The following is an 8,669-nucleotide window of genomic DNA, read 5'->3' as shown; positions in this document are numbered from 1 at the left end:
TCGCAGGGTGTACGAAAATCACTATGTGCGCACCGACCTTCGGGAAAAATCCCCAAAATTGTAATTTTTTTCCTTTTTACTCTTTTTGTAATAGATAAATGACATTAGGGTTTGTTTAGGAACTATAAATAGGGGTTGGAAAACCTCTCAGATATTATGTTATGTTTGATATTATGTTTTAGATATTTTGTAAAGACGAGTTTTTCTCTGCCTTTCCTTCTCATTTTCTCTTCACTTTCTCTCTAGCCAAACACCCTCTGAGGATGATTTCTCAGGATGAGTGGCTAAGTTTCACATTTCTTGGAGTGATGGAAGCTAGGTAAAGGACCTAGATGCAAATGTGAGAGTTTTCCTTGCTAAAAATGAAGGTAGTTGTGTATCGTTAATGGTTTGTATTTCAAGTTTCAGCTTTAATCCCTTAGAATCACCTTGAATGACCAATACTTGGTAAGCTTTTAAGATTTTATGGATGCTTATTGCTAGATTCATGGATGTCCATTAGTTATCAAGTACGAGCCATTAGAAGGTGGTTCAAGGTGAGGGTCTTTAGTGTTTGAAGCCATTAATGGGAAGCAACTACCATTTTTCAAGAATCCTTTCGATCAAAACTTATTTTCTAAATACAAATCCGGTTCGGGAGATAACCATCCTTTATGTTATTATCCTCAATGTGAGGAGAAGATCCAAAATTTCCCACTTTGCAACAGGAACCTGATCCTAGTAACCTATAGCTCCAAGAGACTTTCTCTTTATAGTAATTTTAGTTGTTTATGTTTGCTTAACTTAAAATCAACCCTTCCAATCCATCTTATTTTCAATTAAAAAAACTAACTTTCAAAAAAGGAAATCACCATTTCTCATTTCATTAATGTCATGTGTACAAAGAAAACCCATCCATGTGGACGATCCTAGAGCCACTATGCTATAGTAGCTTTGTCTTTGCTACCCTAGTATAAGGTGTTGTAGGTTTTATAAATGTTTTGATAAACACCCGATTGGGCATGAATCAATATGCTAAAAAGATTTTATTCTAATGTACTTTATTTTTCAAACTTTTATTTATTCGGTTGGTTTGTGTTTAATATTATTTATCTTTTCTTTATATTTGTAGGAAAGAATGTTGGAATTGCAAAGGTAACTAGTGTTGGAAGATGGTAAAATCTTGGCAAAGGTTGATATATGTGTTCACGTGCTAGCTAGGCTCGAGATCTATCAAGGGGTTAAGTCATGGCCCTCGACCACCCCCATCCTCATCGAGATCTATATGTGCTAAGTCACATCGAGAGATGGAATTAGAGACTGAGCTTAGATCAACACAAGAGCTCATCCAAAGTCAAGAGGCTCGAATCTAGCACCAACAATCCCAGATGGATCAATTAGCTAGTTTTGTTAGTGAAATGTTAATACATGTGCATTCTAGGTTCAGGCTCAGAAAGTTCATCTTCCTCACATGATACACCATTCATAGATTCCTAGTCACTCATGGATGATGATCGATATTTTCTAAGCATTTGGTTTTGGCTTTTTTGGGGACACTCTCCTTTTGGCATGTATATATGGTACTTTATTTAGTTCATTGCAATTTTTTAGATGTTATCATATTTTGTGTATTTGTTAGTTTGCTACTTTTCTTTTATTTCTAAAACGTATCACATTTTACAAATGTGGATATCAATGTTTACTTTCTTTTTTTTTTCTTTTTCGTATATGTGGACATAACAAAGTTCTTTTATATTTGATGGAATATTATCAATCATGTATTAAAACTATGTTATCATATAATTTATTTATTCATTTAGATGTTATAATTATTAATTACATAATAAAGTTAAGTTATCACAAAATTTAATTTTTTAACAAGGTTTTATAATTTAAAATTAAATATAAAAACTAAAATATATTAATTGAATATTTTAAGATATGATGATAAAATTACTATACACATATAGATATATAGTAACAAAAGTTCATACATTTAGAGACATCTATTTTTTATTATTTTTTTTTTGTTAAAATTTGACCTTAACTTTTAGCAACAAAATAAAGTTTTGTTTCAAAATCTATTTGGCAACGACATAATAATTTTTGTTGTTGTTGTATGTGTCTAATTTGGTGACAATTTAATTCATTATTGAGCATTTTTAGCATCAAAATTTTAAACATTTAACAATAAATATTTTTATCAAAATATTATTGGAAACAACAAACAAATTATGTCTCTATAAACTATTAGAGATGAAACATTTTATTTGTTGCAAAAACTTTTTGTGATGAGGATAAGGTGACGTTCATGAAACAAAATAATTTTCATTGTGAAAACTTTTTTGCAACGATATTAACCTTTTTGTGACAAAAAATTGTGTTGCTAATAATCATCTTTCTTATAGTGATTCTAACCTTTCTTACTTGGTTTTCTAATGCTTCTTTTGCCTCAATTTGGGACCTTTCATCTAAGGATTGTTCATGGGCTTGCAAGGAACCCATCAATTCATCCAACGTCATGGTACTAAGATCTTTTGATTCTTCAATTGTTGTTACCTTGTATTCGAATCGCATGGTTAAGGTTTGAAGAATTTTCTCCATAACTTGGAGATCTAAAATGTTTTCATCATTAGATTTCATCTAATTGACAAGAGCTAATGTTCATGAAAAGTAGTCGAAGACTCTTTTTGTTTTCTCCATTTGAAGAAGTTCGAATTATCTCCTCAAAGCCTATAATCGTACCTTCTTCACCTTCTTTACCCTTTTGTAGGTGTTCATAAGGATGTCCCATACATCTGTTGTCGTACTTGTATTCACAATCTTCTAAAAAATAGGCAGTTTTGCTTACTGATAGATGTAAAGGCAAGCCTTCAAACCTTTCTTCTTCAAATTCACCAAATTATCCTTTTGCACTTGTGTGAGTTGAATTTGATCTTTCGGTACCACAAATCCTTAATCTACTACTCCTCAAATATCTTGATACTTAAATAATAGTTACATCTTGATCTCCAAAATTCAAAATTATTTCTCCCATCAAACTTTGGAAACTGGGGTTGGATTGTATTATTATTGGTTGCTTGCATCTTTAAACTCCATGCTCTGATACCAAATGTGAGCAATAAAAAATAATCTTTCCAGCACAAGAACAATTTCTTCACACAAAAAAAGGATAAAAAAACAATGAAGGAGGTGATAAATATTTATGTAAAATTTACCACACATAACTTTCTATTACTATGGAATATATATAGGAGCAATTATAGAAACCTAATTCTAATTAAAAAAAAAAAACTCTTAATAAAGTTAGGATTCCAAATCCTGAAAAGAATCAAACTCAAGTTAATAAGTATAACATACTTAGGAAACATAATCTTAGTTTAATTAGGATTCGTACATCATGTAAGTCCAAAAACTCATTCTTCATAGCCAAGAGATTCACCATATTAAAGAGAAAAATTAAAAGGACCTAATAAACTATAAGGCAGAGGGATGAAGAAACTAAGAGACATTGATGAATACATAAGAAGTCATCTGGATGTAAGCAAACTTCAGATGATCAGGTTGAGATACTCAGACGTTAAAGGTCTAAAGACATAGGCGGCCTCAATCTCAATCAACTCCATCTGCCCTTTCAAGAGGTGCATGTACACCACCCAGTCACCATCTCTGGTCGGACTTGGCATTGGCATCACATACTCAACTCCCCCACCTCATGGACAATGGTATGATCCCATAGAAGGCTTACCCCACCCGAAATCTACCTTTGACATTGGGAATCTCTGCCTTGATGATACAACAAACGGTGATCCTTTGCTGCTGCCACTGCAGTATATCTTTTCCAAAGCAAGCTCTGGACGGTGAGCCTCTACCCAATCTATGAGCCCCAAGAAAGGCTCATTTGTCGCTGCCCCTTCCAGGTTGTCATGAACTGCATCTGCCACCCAACTTAAGGGTTTCTCTTTCAGTTTAGTTATCATTTTCTCACCAAAGGGGATTGACAGCACATTTCCAATGTAAGAGGCCATCATTGTTTATTTATCCTCATCTCCACTACTTAACTGCCTTTTTTCGTCCACCACGATGCCCATCTTGCATATCTTTTTGTTATCATTTTCCATGACAACACTTTCCGCCACCATCTTCCACAAAAATGCACTGAAAGACTCTAGTTTAGTCCTCTTGTAGGAGCTGCCATTTCTGGTACTGGCTAGCTAGTGTTTGGAGTAGACTGAGCTGTTTGTCATGACATAGTATATGCGACTTATGGAAGTATGGGCACCGCCCGGCTGCGGAGCTCTAGGAGGAGGTAAGGTTGATAAAGGGACGTACATGTCATCCAGGGAGGGATCATAGGAGCCTAGACATCTGATGTTGAGGAGAGAGCGCTGGAAAGATGGAACCACAGATAATGACTTGCATTGGGCCATCTCAGCCCATGACCTAGGAACATATTAGTAGAATATGTGTTAACCATCCCATGATTGAATGTACAACCCACCATGTTATAGTATGTGGCTCCTATTGAATTAAAGACATATAGAGAAAAAGGGCGAACGATAGGTTGGGGGCATGCGGGGGGCAACGCTCCCGTACGTGGTACGATTCAGAGGTATTTTTGAAATTTCAATACCTAGGGTTAACATAAATACCCTTTTATATAACCTTAATTTTGGGATATAGTGAAAGTCTTTCTCCATGTTCCCAGGCAATATGTCGAATTATGTTAAATCTGTGTGTTTTGTTTTGTTTTTCTCTAATTTCTTTATTAGGAATCATTGTAAAATCAACACACCTATCATTTTCCTTCATTTGTTTTATTACATAGAGTAATAATGGCACGACAATATCATGATGTGTCAGAGAGAGAGAAGTGTTACCTGCACATAGAGGACACCATGCTACTTCTTAGGGACAAGCTTGCCTTCAATTTTGTTGTCAAGGTTATACAACCTAAAGTCTCCATGAAATCTACCCCTCGGTTATTGCATAGACCCACAACTTTCCCTGCAAAAGCATTGTAGGGGACCAGTGCTTGGACCATGGCTTTCTTCAGAACCCCAACCATGGACCCAAAGGTAAGTCATCACCTCCATTAACCCTCTTTCCTGGTCACAATTATAGTGAAGTCTCCTCCATCACGCATGGTTTTCAGCTAAGAGAGATAGAGAGAAACGGAAAAATGGGAATGGTTTGTGGAGGGGATGAGGAGAAGTGGTGGATTTATAGACTGCTACTAAAGAGATCTCTATGCGTAGATCCCACTTTGGCTTGTGACGGAACCACTTTGGTGATGTGGGAGCGAAGTCTTTTGTGTCCTTGGCATCAGTCATTGCCCATTGCTAGACGTGTTTCTTACTTTGATGTTATCATAACTCACAAGCCTTGCTATAGATAAATCATTATTAAATGGGATAAATTATATTGTACATATATCAATTTCTACAACAAAATAATTTTAAAATATTTATTATTACTTCTTCTATCATTTCTTAAAATTTTTGCCAAACTTAACGCAGGTGCAAGGTGATCATCCTTAATGAGAATCTAACATGAGTTAAGTAATTTGTAATGATTAAAATTTAATCATCGTCATGTGAAACATCCGTGTATGCATCAAGTTGTAGTTGCCAAAGGGATAACGGTGAGATGTTGTAAATCGATATAAAAAGGTAGGCCTGATAAGGCTACCGACTAGCTTACTATAAAAAATAAGAGAGGAAAATACCAGTTCCATATAAAAGTCAAAAGTTTTCACAATATTATATAGTGAATCAAATTAATTCAGTTAAGTTAGCAAGGAATATGACATGTATAACAATTGATAGATCATTCCATAGTTAAAAACAAACACACTCTAGCTACCCGACATCCTTAATTCATCAACCTTATTATTTCATCAAATCAATTTAGGGCCTTTAGTATGACAAGATTCAATTTAAATCTATTTATATAAGTCAGGTTTTTGTTTAACACAACTTATATTTTGAAAGTCTTTAATGACTCTCCTTCTATAATGAGGATATTTTCTTTCTTGGAAGTGATGATTTTCATGTTTGGCTTAAGGGTTTGGTTGACAATTTAAGCTTACAACAAGAGTTTTTTATTGGGTATTGTGATACCCAAAGTGCCATACATTTAAATAAAAATTAGATGTTTCATAAGAAGACAAAATATATTGATGTTTGAATGCATTTTATCAAAGATGTGATTGCAAAGGGTGTTATTGTAGTGAATAGATAATCCATCAAATATGATATGAATATGCTCGTTTTTACATTTAATTAAGTTCAGGCATTACTTAAACTCAATTGGTGTTGGTAGTATTTCAAGGTCCCTTAGAGGTACCATGAAAGCGAAGTAACATAAAAGACTTCCGAGTTTATTCAAAGCTTATGAATATAAGCCAATGTGAACATTGTTGAAAAATGTTTCAAATTCTAATTTGTGTCAATTGGTAAGTCATTGATGTTTTCTTTGTAGGATATATTCATGTAAGGGAGTTTCCTATGTCATAAAGGAAATATCCTATAGTTATATATTCTTTTAGGAATAAATACTTTTGATAGTTATATAATTAGTTTTCTATATGAAATATTGCTATGAAATTAGGAATATATATAGAAAGAAATTTTGGCCAAGAGAAAGTCTCTTTTTTGGATATAATTGAGACTTTGGGATTAAAGGAACTCTAGAGTTGTAATATCTTTTAATAATAATGGAATTTCTTCTTTACTTTCACCTATGAAAATAAGTTTTAGGCTAATTCACGTAAATCATTATATACCTTAGATATTTTATGTTTTCATTATCTTATTTTTATATCCCTATTATCATTTTTTGTCATGGTTTTTCATAAGAGAATAACTAGCTAGTTTACCACATTCCCACCATTGAGAAATAAGAAAGTACTAACATAGGAATAATCGAATCACAACAACATATTTAATGGTGCCCAGTCATTCAAACAGTTAAACCATGAAAAATGCTAATTCTTTCAACAAACCCAACAATTTATTGGGCGTCCATGTGTCAAAACATGTTTCCCACCAAGCCAGTCCTGTTTCAATGTAAATTTAATGTGGATAAATTGTTGATGGAGGAGAAATTAAAAAATATTTGAAAGGCCAAAACCCTCCAAATTAATTAAGATGTATTTAGAGAACATTATAGTGTTTGTTGTTTTAGTTAAGGACTTAATATATGCCAAGAATTTTCTTTTGTGAAGCTCCTAACTATTGGTTGCACATCATTTCAAAGATGTGACGAGCTAAAACAACGATTTTCCAAATTACTTGCAAAAATAAACAATCAAACATTTTCAAGAAAGACATAAATGTCTTTCTTATACAAGAGAGATGCATAGAAATATCTAGGCTATAAGTCATTGTCATCCATTAATACGAAAATCTCAATTACCAAACCTTGGTAAGTTCCATAAAATCAATTCCATTGTCGTGAAGAAAGAAAGAGTGACCTAATCCGATGCATGGACTAGAGTTGTACACCACCACACCACCTTTGTAATTATCAGTCTCACAGGGCCTATGCATGCGTTCTTTGGTAGGATCACTGCAATTAAAAGGCCACCAGATGGCAGTCTTAATTTGAGAGGAAAAGTGATCACGGTTTTAGGTTGTATTCAGGTCTGTATCCTTTTTGAAGGATAGAATTAATTTGAAATTTCATAAATAAGTAAAATAGTGAAGTGTCTCTTTCTCATGTCATGCAGGGGTGTTTTCCAGAGATTGTCTTTGAACTCGTTTCTTTCCAGAGATTTCTAGTCATCAATTAAATATATATACCTTCGGGCCTAGTATATGTATATGTGTATATATATATATATATATATATATATATATATATATATATATATATATATATATATATATATATATATTATGCTGTGTAGCTTTCCAAAGATTTTGTTTTTGAACTCTTCTCTTTCAAACTCAAATAGGAAGTAAAACCCGTCATGGAGTATGCAATGGTGTTGAAGTTATCAATTATGTACCATTTGATTGATCAAATAATTTTCTATAGATATTTCCAAGGAAATTCCCAACTTCTAAAATAACCCATCAATCATTTTCAGGAAATTAAGACAACTGAAAAATGACATGGCTTTGAAATTTCACTTTCATTCAGTTTATTGTCACTGAATTGATGAGCTATCCAACCAAAATATGTACCACAATTAGAAGACATCTAACCTCTCATGACCAAAGAGAAGCCACAAATTTATTAGCTTCTTTTCCAAGGATCATTGAACTCATCTCATTTGGTGATCTTGGAGGAAACCTAGGGTTTGGCATGAAAATTAATGTATCTCAGATATTTTCTACAGCCTTCTATTTATTTATTTTTCCATTTCAAGGAGTCCCCCTTGGGGTTTATGTAACAATATATACAACCTGTATCAATTCATTATTTCTCATCTACAACAAAATTAAGACAAATATTTTCATTCCTTCGTACCACTCTTGGTCTTTGTAGTCATTCTCATTCATTCAATTTTTCTCATCAAAATTTGATGAAATGTCAGTGGGGACTTGAGACAAGTACTGTCCTGTGCTATAAAATCCATGTTTCTTGCTGCTATTTTTTTTACTCAGACGCACGCTTACAAGTTTGCTTCTCTTCCATTACTCACTCTGGCATACAAAGACACTTAGAATTAATTAGGATTC

At 33.4% G+C, this 8,669-nt stretch overlaps 1 pseudogene; it reads right to left on the bottom strand.

The window, feature by feature from the left end:
* Positions 1 to 3,530: 3,530 nt before the first annotated feature.
* On the bottom strand, positions 3,531 to 5,056 carry LOC100266856 (coniferyl alcohol acyltransferase-like; annotated as a pseudogene).
* Between the last annotated feature and the right edge of the window lie 3,613 nt (positions 5,057 to 8,669).

The sequence above is a fragment of the Vitis vinifera genome, chromosome 9 (genome assembly GCF_030704535.1).
Source record: "Vitis vinifera cultivar Pinot Noir 40024 chromosome 9, ASM3070453v1".
Taxonomy (NCBI): Eukaryota; Viridiplantae; Streptophyta; class Magnoliopsida; order Vitales; family Vitaceae; genus Vitis; species Vitis vinifera.
Note: the sequence above shows the minus strand (reverse complement) of the source record. Positions and strands in the feature narration are given on the sequence as shown.